We start from the raw sequence: 18130 nt of genomic DNA on the forward strand, positions 1-18130 counted from the left end.
GGGCTAATGAGTCAAAATGGAGGCACGAGACAGAACACATGGTCTAATGTATCAAAATGGAGGTACGAGACAGAACACATGGGCTAATGAGTCAAAATAGAGATATGAGACAGAACACATTGGCTAATGAGTCAAAATGGAGGTTTGAGACAGTACGCATGGACTAATGATTCAAAATGGAGGCACGAGACAGAACACATGGGCTAATGAGTCAAAATGGAGGCACGAGACAGTACACATTGGCTAATGAGTCAAAATGGAGACACGAGACAGAACACATGGGCTAATGTGTCAAAATGGAGGCACGAGACAGAACACATGGGCTAATGAATCAAAATGGAGGAACAAGACAGAACACATTGGCTAATGAGTCAAAATGGAGGTTTGAGACAGTACGCATGGACTAATGATTCAAAATGGAGGAACAAGACAGAACACATGGACAAATGAGTCAAAATAGAGATATGAGACAGAACACATTGGCTAATGAGTCAAAATGGAGGTATGAGACAGAACACATGGGCTAATGTGTCAAAATGAAGAACCTAGACAGTACACATGGGCTAATAAGTCAAAATGGAGGCACGAGACAGAACACATGGGCTAATGAGTCAAAATGGAGGTACGAGACAGTACACATGTGCTAATGAGTCAAAATGGAGGCACGAGACAGTACACATGGGCTAATGAGTGAAAATGGAGTCAGGAGACAGAACACATGGTCTAATGAATCAAAATGGAGGTACGAGACAGAACACATGGGTTAATGAGTCAAAATGGATGCACGAGACAGAATACATGGGCTAATGAGTTAAAATGGAGGTACGAGACAGAACACATGGGCTAATGATTCAAAATGGAGACACCAGACAGAACACATGGGCTAATGAATCAAAATGGAGGAACAAGACAGAACACATGGACTAATGATTCAAAATGGAGGCACGAGACAGATCACATGGGCTAATGACTCAAAATGGAGGTACGAGACAGAACACATGGACTAATGAGTCAAAATGGAGGTACAAGACCAAACACATGGACAAATGAGTCAAAATAGAGATATGAGACAGAACACATTGGCTAATGAGTCAAAATGGAGGTTTGAGACAGTAGGCATGGACTAATGATTCAAAATGGAGGCTCGAGACAGAACACATGGGCTAATGAGTCAAAATGGAGGTAGGAGTCAGTACACATGGGGTAATGAGTCAAAATGGAGGCACGAGACAGAACACATGGGCTTATGAAATATAATGGACGCACGAGACAGAACACATGGGCTAATGAGTCAAAATGGAGGCACGAGACAGTACACATGGGCTAATGAGTCAAAATGGAGACACGAGACAGAACACATGGGCTAATGTGTCAAAATGGAGGCACGAGACAGAACACATGGGCTAATGAATCAAAATGGAGGAACAAGACAGAACACATGGACTAATGATTCAAAATGGAGGCACGAGACAGATCACATTGGCTAATGAGTCAAAATGGAGGTTTGAGACAGTACGCATGGACTAATGATTCAAAATGGAGGAACAAGACAGAACACATGGACAAATGAGTCAAAATAGAGATATGAGACAGAACACATTGGCTAATGAGTCAAAATGGAGGTTTGAGACAGTACGCATGGGCTAATGTGTCAAAATGAAGAACCTAGACAGTACACATGGGCTAATAAGTCAAAATGGAGGCACGAGACAGAACACATGGGCTAATGAGTCAAAATGGAGGTACGAGACAGTACACATGTGCTAATGAGTCAAAATGGAGGCACGAGACAGTACACATGGGCTAATGAGTGAAAATGGAGTCAGGAGACAGAACACATGGTCTAATGAATCAAAATGGAGGTACGAGACAGAACACATGGGTTAATGAGTCAAAATGGAGGCACGAGACAGAATACATGGGCTAATGAGTTAAAATGGAGGTACGAGACAGAACACATGGGCTAATGATTCAAAATGGAGACACCAGACAGAACACATGGGCTAATGAATCAAAATGGCGGAACAAGACAGAACACATGGACTAATGATTCAAAATGGAGGCACGAGACAGATCACATGGGCTAATGACTCAAAATGGAGGTACGAGACAGAACACATGGACTAATGAGTCAAAATGGAGGTACAAGACCGTACACAAAGGCTAATGAGTCAAAATGGAGGCACGAGACCAAACACATGGACAAATGAGTCAAAATAGAGATATGAGACAGAACACATTGGCTAATGAGTCAAAATTGAGGTTTGAGACAGTAGGCATGGACTAATGATTCAAAATGGAGGCTCAAGACAGAACACATGGGCTAATGAGTCAAAATGGAGGTACGAGTCAGTACACATGGGGTAATGAGTCAAAATGGAGGCACGAGACAGAACACATGGGCTTATGAAATAAAATGGACGCACGAGACAGAACACATGGGCTAATGAGTCAAAATGGAAGCACGAGACAGTACACATGGGCTAATGAGTCAAAATGGAGACACGAGACAGAACACATGGGCTAATATGTCAAAATGGAGGCACGAGACAGAACACATGGGCTAATGAATCAAAATGGAGGAACAAGACAGAACACATGGACTAATGATTCAAAATGGAGGCACGAGACAGATCACATTGGCTAATGAATCAAAATGGAGGAACAAGACAGAACACATGGACTAATGATTCAAAATGGAGGCACGAGACAGATCACATTGGCTAATGAGTCAAAATGGAGGTTTGAGACAGTACGCATGGACTAATGATTCAAAATGGAGGAACAAGACAGAACACATGGACAAATGAGTCAAAATAGAGATATGAGACAGAACACATTGGCTAATGAGTCAAAATGGAGGTTTGAGACAGTACGCATGGGCTAATGTGTCAAAATGAAGAACCTAGACAGTACACATGGGCTAATAAGTCAAAATGGAGGCACGAGACAGAACACATGGGCTAATGAGTCAAAATGGAGGTACGAGACAGTACACATGTGCTAATGAGTCAAAATGGAGGCACGAGACAGTACACATGGGCTAATGAGTGAAAATGGAGTCAGGAGACAGAACACATGGTCTAATGAATCAAAATGGAGGTACGAGACAGAACACATGGGTTAATGAGTCAAAATGGAGGCACGAGACAGAATACATGGGCTAATGAGTTAAAATGGAGGTACGAGACAGAACACATGGGCTAATGATTCAAAATGGAGACACCAGACAGAACACATGGGCTAATGAATCAAAATGGAGGTACGAGACAGAACACATGGGTTAATGAGTCAAAATGGAGGCACGAGACAGAATACATGGGCTAATGAGTTAAAATGGAGGTACGAGACAGAACACATGGGCTAATGATTCAAAATGGAGACACCAGACAGAACACATGGGCTAATGAATCAAAATGGAGGAACAAGACAGAACACATGGACTAATGATTCAAAATGGAGGCACGAGACAGATCACATGGGCTAATGACTCAAAATGGAGGTACGAGACAGAACACATGGACTAATGAGTCAAAATGGAGGTACAAGACCGTACACAAAGGCTAATGAGTCAAAATGGAGGCACGAGACCAAACACATGGACAAATGAGTCAAAATAGAGATATGAGACAGAACACATTGGCTAATGAGTCAAAATGGAGGTTTGAGACAGTAGGCATGGACTAATGATTCAAAATGGAGGCTCGAGACAGAACACATGGGCTAATGAGTCAAAATGGAGGTACGAGTCAGTACACATGGGGTAATGAGTCAAAATGGAGGCACGAGACAGAACACATGGGCTTATGAAATAAAATGGACGCACGAGACAGAACACATGGGCTTATGAGTCAAAATGGAAGCACGAGACAGTACACATGGGCTAATGAGTCAAAATGGAGACACGAGACAGAACACATGGGCTAATATGTAAAAATGGAGGCACGAGACAGAACACATGGACTAATGATTCAAAATGGAGGCACGAGACAAATCACATTGGCTAATGAATCAAAATGGAGGAACAAGACAGAACACATGGACTAATGATTCAAAATGGAGGCACGAGACAGATCACATTGGCTAATGAGTCAAAATGGAGGTTTGAGACAGTACGCATGGACTAATGATTCAAAATGGAGGAACAAGACAGAACACATGGACAAATGAGTCAAAATAGAGATATGAGACAGAACACATTGGCTAATGAGTCAAAATGGAGGTTTGAGACAGTACGCATGGGCTAATGTGTCAAAATGAAGAACCTAGACAGTACACATGGGCTAATAAGTCAAAATGGAGGCACGAGACAGAACACATGGGCTAATGAGTCAAAATGGAGGTACGAGACAGTACACATGTGCTAATGAGTCAAAATGGAGGCACGAGACAGTACACATGGGCTAATGAGTGAAAATGGAGTCAGGAGACAGAACACATGGTCTAATGAATCAAAATGGAGGTACGAGACAGAACACATGGGTTAATGAGTCAAAATGGAGGCACGAGACAGAATACATGGGCTAATGAGTTAAAATGGAGGTACGAGACAGAACACATGGGCTAATGATTCAAAATGGAGACACCAGACAGAACACATGGGCTAATGAATCAAAATGGAGGAACAAGACAGAACACATGGACTAATGATTCAAAATGGAGGCACGAGACAGATCACATGGGCTAATGACTCAAAATGGAGGTACGAGACAGAACACATGGACTAATGAGTCAAAATGGAGGTACAAGACCGTACACAAAGGCTAATGAGTCAAAATGGAGGCACGAGACCAAACACATGGACAAATGAGTCAAAATAGAGATATGAGACAGAACACATTGGCTAATGAGTCAAAATGGAGGTTTGAGACAGTAGGCATGGACTAATGATTCAAAATGGAGGCTCGAGACAGAACACATGGGCTAATGAGTCAAAATGGAGGTACGAGTCAGTACACATGGGGTTAATGAGTCAAAATGGAGGCACGAGACAGAACACATGGGCTTATGAAATAAAATGGACGCACGAGACAGAACACATGGGCTAATGAGTCAAAATGGAAGCACGAGACAGTACACATGGGCTAATGAGTCAAAATGGAGACACGAGACAGAACACATGGGCTAATATGTCAAAATGGAGGCACGAGACAGAACACATGGGCTAATGAATCAAAATGGAGGAACAAGACAGAACACATGGACTAATGATTCAAAATGGAGGCACGAGACAGATCACATTGGCTAATGAGTCAAAATGGAGGTTTGAGACAGTACGCATGGGCTAATGAGTCAAAATGGAGTCAGAAACCAGAACACATGTGCTAATGAGTCAAAATGGAGTAACGAGACAGAACACATGTGCTAATGAGTCAAAATGAAGGCGCTAGTCAGAACACATGGGTTAATGAGTCAAAATGGAGGCACGAGACAGTACGCATGGACTAATGATTCAAAATGGAGGCACGAGACATTACACATGGGCTAATGAGTCAAATTGGAGGCACGAGACAGAACACATGTGCTAATGAGTCAAAATGGAGGCACGAGACAGAACACATGGGTTAATGAGTCAAAATGGAGGCACGAGACAGAACACAAGGGCTAATGAGTCAAAATGGAGGCACGTGAAAGAACACATGGGCTAATGAGTCAAAATGGAGGCACGAGACAGAACACATGGGCTAATGAGTCAAAATGGAGGCACGAGACAGAACACATAGGCTAATGAGTCAAAATGGAGGCACGAGACAGAACACATGGGCTAATGATTCAAAATGGAGGCACGAGACAGAACACATGGGCTAATTAATCAAAATGGAGGAACAAGACCGTACACAAAGGCTAATGAGTCAAAATGGAGGCACGAGACCAAACAAATGGACAAATGAGTCAAAATAGAGATATGAGACAGAACACATTGGCTAATGAGTCAAAATGGAGGTTTGAGACAGTACGCATGGACTAATGATTCAAAATGGAGGCACGAGACAGAACACATGGGCTAATGAGTCAAAATGGAGGTACGAGTCAGTACACATGGGCTAATGAGTCAAAATGAAGGCGCTAGACAGAAAACATGGGCTAATTAATCAAAATGGAGGTATGATACAGAACACATGGGCTAATGTGTCAAAATGGTGGCACGAGACAGTACACACGGGCTAATGAGCCAAAATGGAGGCACGAGACAGAACACATGGGCTAATGAGTCAAAATGGAGGCACGAGAAAGTACACATGGGCTAATGAGACAAAATGTAGGCACGAGACAGAACACATAGGCTAATGAGTAAAAATGGAGGCACGAGACAGAACACATGGGCTAATGTGTCAAAATGGAGGCACGAGACAGAACACATGGGCTAATGTGTCAAAATGGAGGCACGAGACAGAACACATGGGCTAATGATTCAAAATGGAGGCACGAGACAGAACACATGGGCTAATGAGTCAAAATGGAGGCACGAGACAGAACACATGGTCTAATGTATCAAAATGGAGGTACGAGACAGAACACATGGGCTAATGAGTCAAAATAGAGATATGAGACAGAACACATTGGCTAATGAGTCAAAATGGAGGTTTGAGACAGTACTCATGGACTAATGATTCAAAATGGAGGCACAAGACAGAACACATGGGCTAATGAGTCAAAATGGAGGTACGAGTCAGTACACATGGGGTAATGAGTCAAAATGGAGGCACGAGACAGAACACATGGGCTTATGAAATATAATGGACGCACGAGACAGAACACATGGGCTAATGAGTCAAAATGGAGGCACGAGACAGTACACATGGGCTAATGAGTCAAAATGGAGACACGAGACAGAACACATGGGCTAATGTGACAAAATGGAGGCACGAGACAGAACACATGGGCTAATGAATCAAAATGGAGGAACAAGACAGAACACATGGACTAATGATTCAAAATGGAGGCACGAGACAGATCACATTGGCTAATGAGTCAAAATGGAGGTTTGAGACAGTACGCATGGACTAATGATTCAAAATGGAGGAACAAGACAGAACACATGGACAAATGAGTCAAAATAGAGATATGAGACAGAACACATTGGCTAATGAGTCAAAATGGAGGTTTGAGACAGTACGCATGGGCTAATGTGTCAAAATGAAGAACCTAGACAGTACACATGGGCTAATAAGTCAAAATGGAGGCACGAGACAGAACACATGGGCTAATGAGTCAAAATGGAGGTACGAGACAGTACACATGTGCTAATGAGTCAAAATGGAGGCACGAGACAGTACACATGGGCTAATGAGTGAAAATGGAGTCAGGAGACAGAACACATGGTCTAATGAATCAAAATGGAGGTACGAGACAGAACACATGGGTTAATGAGTCAAAATGGAGGCACGAGACAGAATACATGGGCTAATGAGTTAAAATGGAGGTACGAGACAGAACACATGGGCTAATGATTCAAAATGGAGACACCAGACAGAACACATGGGCTAATGAATCAAAATGGAGGAACAAGACAGAACACATGGACTAATGATTCAAAATGGAGGCACGAGACAGATCACATGGGCTAATGACTCAAAATGGAGGTACGAGACAGAACACATGGACTAATGAGTCAAAATGGAGGTACAAGACCGTACACAAAGGCTAATGAGTCAAAATGGAGGCACGAGACCAAACACATGGACAAATGAGTCAAAATAGAGATATGAGACAGAACACATTGGCTAATGAGTCAAAATGGAGGTTTGAGACAGTAGGCATGGACTAATGATTCAAAATGGAGGCTCGAGACAGAACACATGGGCTAATGAGTCAAAATGGAGGTACGAGTCAGTACACATGGGGTAATGAGTGAAAATGGAGTCAGGAGACAGAACACATGGTCTAATGAATCAAAATGGAGGTACGAGACAGAACACATGGGTTAATGAGTCAAAATGGAGGCACGAGACAGAATACATGGGCTAATGAGTTAAAATGGAGGTACGAGACAGAACACATGGGCTAATGATTCAAAATGGAGACACCAGACAGAACACATGGGCTAATGAATCAAAATGGAGGTACGAGACAGAACACATGGGTTAATGAGTCAAAATGGAGGCACGAGACAGAATACATGGGCTAATGAGTTAAAATGGAGGTACGAGACAGAACACATGGGCTAATGATTCAAAATGGAGACACCAGACAGAACACATGGGCTAATGAATCAAAATGGAGGAACAAGACAGAACACATGGACTAATGATTCAAAATGGAGGCACGAGACAGATCACATGGGCTAATGACTCAAAATGGAGGTACGAGACAGAACACATGGACTAATGAGTCAAAATGGAGGTACAAGACCGTACACAAAGGCTAATGAGTCAAAATGGAGGCACGAGACCAAACACATGGACAAATGAGTCAAAATAGAGATATGAGACAGAACACATTGGCTAATGAGTCAAAATGGAGGTTTGAGACAGTAGGCATGGACTAATGATTCAAAATGGAGGCTCGAGACAGAACACATGGGCTAATGAGTCAAAATGGAGGTACGAGTCAGTACACATGGGGTAATGAGTCAAAATGGAGGCACGAGACAGAACACATGGGCTTATGAAATAAAATGGACGCACGAGACAGAACACATGGGCTTATGAGTCAAAATGGAAGCACGAGACAGTACACATGGGCTAATGAGTCAAAATGGAGACACGAGACAGAACACATGGGCTAATATGTAAAAATGGAGGCACGAGACAGAACACATGGACTAATGATTCAAAATGGAGGCACGAGACAAATCACATTGGCTAATGAATCAAAATGGAGGAACAAGACAGAACACATGGACTAATGATTCAAAATGGAGGCACGAGACAGATCACATTGGCTAATGAGTCAAAATGGAGGTTTGAGACAGTACGCATGGACTAATGATTCAAAATGGAGGAACAAGACAGAACACATGGACAAATGAGTCAAAATAGAGATATGAGACAGAACACATTGGCTAATGAGTCAAAATGGAGGTTTGAGACAGTACGCATGGGCTAATGTGTCAAAATGAAGAACCTAGACAGTACACATGGGCTAATAAGTCAAAATGGAGGCACGAGACAGAACACATGGGCTAATGAGTCAAAATGGAGGTACGAGACAGTACACATGTGCTAATGAGTCAAAATGGAGGCACGAGACAGTACACATGGGCTAATGAGTGAAAATGGAGTCAGGAGACAGAACACATGGTCTAATGAATCAAAATGGAGGTACGAGACAGAACACATGGGTTAATGAGTCAAAATGGAGGCACGAGACAGAATACATGGGCTAATGAGTTAAAATGGAGGTACGAGACAGAACACATGGGCTAATGATTCAAAATGGAGACACCAGACAGAACACATGGGCTAATGAATCAAAATGGAGGAACAAGACAGAACACATGGACTAATGATTCAAAATGGAGGCACGAGACAGATCACATGGGCTAATGACTCAAAATGGAGGTACGAGACAGAACACATGGACTAATGAGTCAAAATGGAGGTACAAGACCGTACACAAAGGCTAATGAGTCAAAATGGAGGCACGAGACCAAACACATGGACAAATGAGTCAAAATAGAGATATGAGACAGAACACATTGGCTAATGAGTCAAAATGGAGGTTTGAGACAGTAGGCATGGACTAATGATTCAAAATGGAGGCTCGAGACAGAACACATGGGCTAATGAGTCAAAATGGAGGTACGAGTCAGTACACATGGGGTTAATGAGTCAAAATGGAGGCACGAGACAGAACACATGGGCTTATGAAATAAAATGGACGCACGAGACAGAACACATGGGCTAATGAGTCAAAATGGAAGCACGAGACAGTACACATGGGCTAATGAGTCAAAATGGAGACACGAGACAGAACACATGGGCTAATATGTCAAAATGGAGGCACGAGACAGAACACATGGGCTAATGAATCAAAATGGAGGAACAAGACAGAACACATGGACTAATGATTCAAAATGGAGGCACGAGACAGATCACATTGGCTAATGAGTCAAAATGGAGGTTTGAGACAGTACGCATGGGCTAATGAGTCAAAATGGAGTCAGAAACCAGAACACATGTGCTAATGAGTCAAAATGGAGTAACGAGACAGAACACATGTGCTAATGAGTCAAAATGAAGGCGCTAGTCAGAACACATGGGTTAATGAGTCAAAATGGAGGCACGAGACAGTACGCATGGACTAATGATTCAAAATGGAGGCACGAGACATTACACATGGGCTAATGAGTCAAATTGGAGGCACGAGACAGAACACATGTGCTAATGAGTCAAAATGGAGGCACGAGACAGAACACATGGGTTAATGAGTCAAAATGGAGGCACGAGACAGAACACAAGGGCTAATGAGTCAAAATGGAGGCACGTGAAAGAACACATGGGCTAATGAGTCAAAATGGAGGCACGAGACAGAACACATGGGCTAATGAGTCAAAATGGAGGCACGAGACAGAACACATAGGCTAATGAGTCAAAATGGAGGCACGAGACAGAACACATGGGCTAATGATTCAAAATGGAGGCACGAGACAGAACACATGGGCTAATTAATCAAAATGGAGGAACAAGACCGTACACAAAGGCTAATGAGTCAAAATGGAGGCACGAGACCAAACAAATGGACAAATGAGTCAAAATAGAGATATGAGACAGAACACATTGGCTAATGAGTCAAAATGGAGGTTTGAGACAGTACGCATGGACTAATGATTCAAAATGGAGGCACGAGACAGAACACATGGGCTAATGAGTCAAAATGGAGGTACGAGTCAGTACACATGGGCTAATGAGTCAAAATGAAGGCGCTAGACAGAAAACATGGGCTAATTAATCAAAATGGAGGTATGATACAGAACACATGGGCTAATGTGTCAAAATGGTGGCACGAGACAGTACACACGGGCTAATGAGCCAAAATGGAGGCACGAGACAGAACACATGGGCTAATGAGTCAAAATGGAGGCACGAGAAAGTACACATGGGCTAATGAGACAAAATGTAGGCACGAGACAGAACACATAGGCTAATGAGTAAAAATGGAGGCACGAGACAGAACACATGGGCTAATGTGTCAAAATGGAGGCACGAGACAGAACACATGGGCTAATGTGTCAAAATGGAGGCACGAGACAGAACACATGGGCTAATGATTCAAAATGGAGGCACGAGACAGAACACATGGGCTAATGAGTCAAAATGGAGGCACGAGACAGAACACATGGTCTAATGTATCAAAATGGAGGTACGAGACAGAACACATGGGCTAATGAGTCAAAATAGAGATATGAGACAGAACACATTGGCTAATGAGTCAAAATGGAGGTTTGAGACAGTACTCATGGACTAATGATTCAAAATGGAGGCACAAGACAGAACACATGGGCTAATGAGTCAAAATGGAGGTACGAGTCAGTACACATGGGGTAATGAGTCAAAATGGAGGCACGAGACAGAACACATGGGCTTATGAAATATAATGGACGCACGAGACAGAACACATGGGCTAATGAGTCAAAATGGAGGCACGAGACAGTACACATGGGCTAATGAGTCAAAATGGAGACACGAGACAGAACACATGGGCTAATGTGACAAAATGGAGGCACGAGACAGAACACATGGGCTAATGAATCAAAATGGAGGAACAAGACAGAACACATGGACTAATGATTCAAAATGGAGGCACGAGACAGATCACATTGGCTAATGAGTCAAAATGGAGGTTTGAGACAGTACGCATGGACTAATGATTCAAAATGGAGGAACAAGACAGAACACATGGACAAATGAGTCAAAATAGAGATATGAGACAGAACACATTGGCTAATGAGTCAAAATGGAGGTTTGAGACAGTACGCATGGGCTAATGTGTCAAAATGAAGAACCTAGACAGTACACATGGGCTAATAAGTCAAAATGGAGGCACGAGACAGAACACATGGGCTAATGAGTCAAAATGGAGGTACGAGACAGTACACATGTGCTAATGAGTCAAAATGGAGGCACGAGACAGTACACATGGGCTAATGAGTGAAAATGGAGTCAGGAGACAGAACACATGGTCTAATGAATCAAAATGGAGGTACGAGACAGAACACATGGGTTAATGAGTCAAAATGGAGGCACGAGACAGAATACATGGGCTAATGAGTTAAAATGGAGGTACGAGACAGAACACATGGGCTAATGATTCAAAATGGAGACACCAGACAGAACACATGGGCTAATGAATCAAAATGGAGGAACAAGACAGAACACATGGACTAATGATTCAAAATGGAGGCACGAGACAGATCACATGGGCTAATGACTCAAAATGGAGGTACGAGACAGAACACATGGACTAATGAGTCAAAATGGAGGTACAAGACCGTACACAAAGGCTAATGAGTCAAAATGGAGGCACGAGACCAAACACATGGACAAATGAGTCAAAATAGAGATATGAGACAGAACACATTGGCTAATGAGTCAAAATGGAGGTTTGAGACAGTAGGCATGGACTAATGATTCAAAATGGAGGCTCGAGACAGAACACATGGGCTAATGAGTCAAAATGGAGGTACGAGTCAGTACACATGGGGTAATGAGTCAAAATGGAGGCACGAGACAGAACACATGGGCTTATGAAATATAATGGACGCACGAGACAGAACACATGGGCTAATGAGTCAAAATGGAGGCACGAGACAGTACACATGGGCTAATGAGTCAAAATGGAGACACGAGACAGAACACATGGGCTAATGTGTCAAAATGGAGGCACGAGACAGAACACATGGGCTAATGAATCAAAATGGAGGAACAAGACAGAACACATGGACTAATGAGTCAAAATGGAGGTACGAGTCAGTACACATGGGCTAATGAGTCAAAATGAAGGCGCTAGACAGAACACATGGGCTAATTAATCAAAATGGAGGTATGAGACAGAACACATGGGCTAATGTGTCAAAATGGTGGCACGAGACAGTACACACGGGCTAATGAGCCAAAATGGAGGCACGAGACAGAACACATGGGCTAATGAGTCAAAATGGAGGCACGAGAAAGTACACATGGGCTAATGAGTCAAAATGTAGGCACGAGACAGAACACATAGGCTAATGAGTAAAAATGGAGGCACGAGACAGAACACATGGGCTAATGTGTCAAAATGAAGAACCTAGACAGTACACATGGGCTAATAAGTCAAAATGGAGGCACGAGACAGAACACATGGGCTAATGAGTCAAAATGGAGGTACGAGACAGTACACATGTGCTAATGAGTCAAAATGGAGGCACGAGACAGTACACATGGGCTAATGAGTGAAAATGGAGTCAGGAGACAGAACACATGGTCTAATGAATCAAAATGGAGGTACGAGACAGAACACATGGGTTAATGAGTCAAAATGGAGGCACGAGACAGAATACATGGGCTAATGAGTTAAAATGGAGGTACGAGACAGAACACATGGGCTAATGATTCAAAATGGAGACACCAGACAGAACACATGGGCTAATGAATCAAAATGGAGGAACAAGACAGAACACATGGACTAATGATTCAAAATGGAGGCACGAGACAGATCACATGGGCTAATGACTCAAAATGGAGGTACGAGACAGAACACATGGACTAATGAGTCAAAATGGAGGTACAAGACCGTACACAAAGGCTAATGAGTCAAAATGGAGGCACGAGACCAAACACATGGACAAATGAGTCAAAATAGAGATATGAGACAGAACACATTGGCTAATGAGTCAAAATGGAGGTTTGAGACAATAGGCATGGACTAATGATTCAAAATGGAGGCTCGAGACAGAACACATGGGCTAATGAGTCAAAATGGAGGTACGAGTCAGTACACATGGGGTAATGAGTCAAAATGGAGGCACGAGACAGAACACATGGGCTTATGAAATATAATGGACGCACGAGACAGAACACATGGGCTAATGAGTCAAAATGGAGGCACGAGACAGTACACATGGGCTAATGAGTCAAAATGGAGACACGAGACAGAACACATGGGCTAATGTGTCAAAATGGAGGCACGAGACAGAACACATGGGCTAATGAATCAAAATGGAGGAACAAGACAGAACACATGGACTAATGAGTCAAAATGGAGGTACGAGTCAGTACACATGGGCTAATGAGTCAAAATGAAGGCGCTAGACAGAACACATGGGCTAATTAATCAAAATGGAGGTATGAGACAGAACACATGGGCTAATGTGTCAAAATGGTGGCACGAGACAGTACACACGGGCTAATGAGCCAAAATGGAGGCACGAGACAGAACACATGGGCTAATGAGTCAAAATGGAGGCACGAGAAAGTACACATGGGCTAATGAGTCAAAATGTAGGCACGAGACAGAACACATAGGCTAATGAGTAAAAATGGAGGCACGAGACAGAACACATGGGCTAATGTGTCAAAATGGAGGCACGAGACAGAACACATGGGCTAATGATTCAAAATGGAGGCACGAGACAGAACACATGGGCTAATGAGTCAAAATGGAGGCACGAGACAGAACACATGGTCTAATGTATCAAAATGGAGGTACGAGACAGAACACATGGGCTAATGAGTCAAAATAGAGATATGAGACAGAACACATTGGCTAATGAGTCAAAATGGAGGTTTGAGACAGTACGCATGGACTAATGATTCAAAATGGAGGCACGAGACAGAACACATGGGCTAATGAGTCAAAATGGAGGTACGAGTCAGTACACATGGGGTAATGAGTCAAAATGGAGGCACGAGACAGAACACATGGGCTTATGAAATATAATGGACGCACGAGACAGAACACATGGGCTAATGAGTCAAAATGGAGGCACGAGACAGTACACATGGGCTAATGAGTCAAAATGGAGACACGAGACAGAACACATGGGCTAATGTGACAAAATGGAGGCACGAGACAGAACACATGGGCTAATGAATCAAAATGGAGGAACAAGACAGAACACATGGACTAATGATTCAAAATGGAGGCACGAGACAGATCACATTGGCTAATGAGTCAAAATGGAGGTTTGAGACAGTACGCATGGACTAATGATTCAAAATGGAGGAACAAGACAGAACACATGGACAAATGAGTCAAAATAGAGATATGAGACAGAACACATTGGCTAATGAGTCAAAATGGAGGTTTGAGACAGTACGCATGGGCTAATGTGTCAAAATGAAGAACCTAGACAGTACACATGGGCTAATAAGTCAAAATGGAGGCACGAGACAGAACACATGGGCTAATGAGTCAAAATGGAGGTACGAGACAGTACACATGTACTAATGAGTCAAAATGGAGGCACGAGACAGTACACATGGGCTAATGAGTGAAAATGGAGTCAGGAGACAGAACACATGGTCTAATGAATCAAAATGGAGGTACGAGACAGAACACATGGGTTAATGAGTCAAAATGGAGGCACGAGACAGAATACATGGGCTAATGAGTTAAAATGGAGGTACGAGACAGAACACATGGGCTAATGATTCAAAATGGAGACACCAGACAGAACACATGGGCTAATGAATCAAAATGGAGGAACAAGACAGAACACATGGACTAATGATTCAAAATGGAGGCACGAGACAGATCACATGGGCTAATGACTCAAAATGGAGGTACGAGACAGAACACATGGACTAATGAGTCAAAATGGAGGTACAAGACCGTACACAAAGGCTAATGAGTCAAAATGGAGGCACGAGACCAAACACATGGACAAATGAGTCAAAATAGAGATATGAGACAGAACACATTGGCTAATGAGTCAAAATGGAGGTTTGAGACAGTAGGCATGGACTAATGATTCAAAATGGAGGCTCGAGACAGAACACATGGGCTAATGAGTCAAAATGGAGGTACGAGTCAGTACACATGGGGTAATGAGTCAAAATGGAGGCACGAGACAGAACACATGGGCTTATGAAATATAATGGACGCACGAGACAGAACACATGGGCTAATGAGTCAAAATGGAGGCACGAGACAGTACACATGGGCTAATGAGTCAAAATGGAGACACGAGACAGAACACATGGGCTAATGTGTCAAAATGGAGGCACGAGACAGAACACATGGGCTAATGAATCAAAATGGAGGAACAAGACAGAACACATGGACTAATGAGTCAAAATGGAGGTACGAGTCAGTACACATGGGCTAATGAGTCAAAATGAAGGCGCTAGACAGAACACATGGGCTAATTAATCAAAATGGAGGTATGAGACAGAACACATGGGCTAATGTGTCAAAATGGTGGCACGAGACAGTACACACGGGCTAATGAGCCAAAATGGAGGCACGAGACAGAACACATGGGCTAATGAGTCAAAATGGAGGCACGAGAAAGTACACATGGGCTAATGAGTCAAAATGTAGGCACGAGACAGAACACATAGGCTAATGAGTAAAAATGGAGGCACGAGACAGAACACATGGGCTAATGTGTCAAAATGAAGAACCTAGACAGTACACATGGGCTAATAAGTCAAAATGGAGGCACGAGACAGAACACATGGGCTAATGAGTCAAAATGGAGGTACGAGACAGTACACATGTGCTAATGAGTCAAAATGGAGGCACGAGACAGTACACATGGGCTAATGAGTGAAAATGGAGTCAGGAGACAGAACACATGGTCTAATGAATCAAAATGGAGGTACGAGACAGAACACATGGGTTAATGAGTCAAAATGGAGGCACGAGACAGAATACATGGGCTAATGAGTTAAAATGGAGGTACGAGACAGAACACATGGGCTAATGATTCAAAATGGAGACACCAGACAGAACACATGGGCTAATGAATCAAAATGGAGGAACAAGACAGAACACATGGACTAATGATTCAAAATGGAGGCACGAGACAGATCACATGGGCTAATGACTCAAAATGGCGGTACGAGACAGAACACATGGACTAATGAGTCAAAATGGAGGTACAAGACCGTACACAAAGGCTAATGAGTCAAAATGGAGGCACGAGACCAAACACATGGACAAATGAGTCAAAATAGAGATATGAGACAGAACACATTGGCTAATGAGTCAAAATGGAGGTTTGAGACAGTAGGCATGGACTAATGATTCAAAATGGAGGCTCGAGACAGAACACATGGGCTAATGAGTCAAAATGGAGGTACGAGTCAGTACACATGGGGTAATGAGTCAAAATGGAGGCACGAGACAGAACACATGGGCTTATGAAATATAATGGACGCACGAGACAGAACACATGGGCTAATGAGTCAAAATGGAGGCACGAGACAGTACACATGGGCTAATGAGTCAAAATGGAGACACGAGACAGAACACATGGGCTAATGTGTCAAAATGGAGGCACGAGACAGAACACATGGGCTAATGAATCAAAATGGAGGAACAAGACAGAACACATGGACTAATGAGTCAAAATGGAGGTACGAGTCAGTACACATGGGCTAATGAGTCAAAATGAAGGCGCTAGACAGAACACATGGGCTAATTAATCAAAATGGAGGTATGAGACAGAACACATGGGCTAATGTGTCAAAATGGTGGCACGAGACAGTACACACGGGCTAATGAGCCAAAATGGAGGCACGAGACAGAACACATGGGCTAATGAGTCAAAATGGAGGCACGAGAAAGTACACATGGGCTAATGAGTCAAAATGTAGGCACGAGACAGAACACATAGGCTAATGAGTAAAAATGGAGGCACGAGACAGAACACATGGGCTAATGTGTCAAAATGGAGGCACGAGACAGAACACATGGGCTAATGATTCAAAATGGAGGCACGAGACAGAACACATGGGCTAATGAGTCAAAATGGAGGCACGAGACAGAACACATGGTCTAATGTATCAAAATGGAGGTACGAGACAGAACACATGGGCTAATGAGTCAAAATAGAGATATGAGACAGAACACATTGGCTAATGAGTCAAAATGGAGGTTTGAGACAGTACGCATGGACTAATGATTCAAAATGGAGGCACGAGACAGAACACATGGGCTAATGAGTCAAAATGGAGGTACGAGTCAGTACACATGGGGTAAT

Source organism: Salmo salar, chromosome 18 (genome assembly GCF_965601325.2).
Source record: "Salmo salar chromosome 18, fSalSal1, whole genome shotgun sequence".
Lineage (NCBI taxonomy): Eukaryota > Metazoa > Chordata > Actinopteri > Salmoniformes > Salmonidae > Salmo > Salmo salar.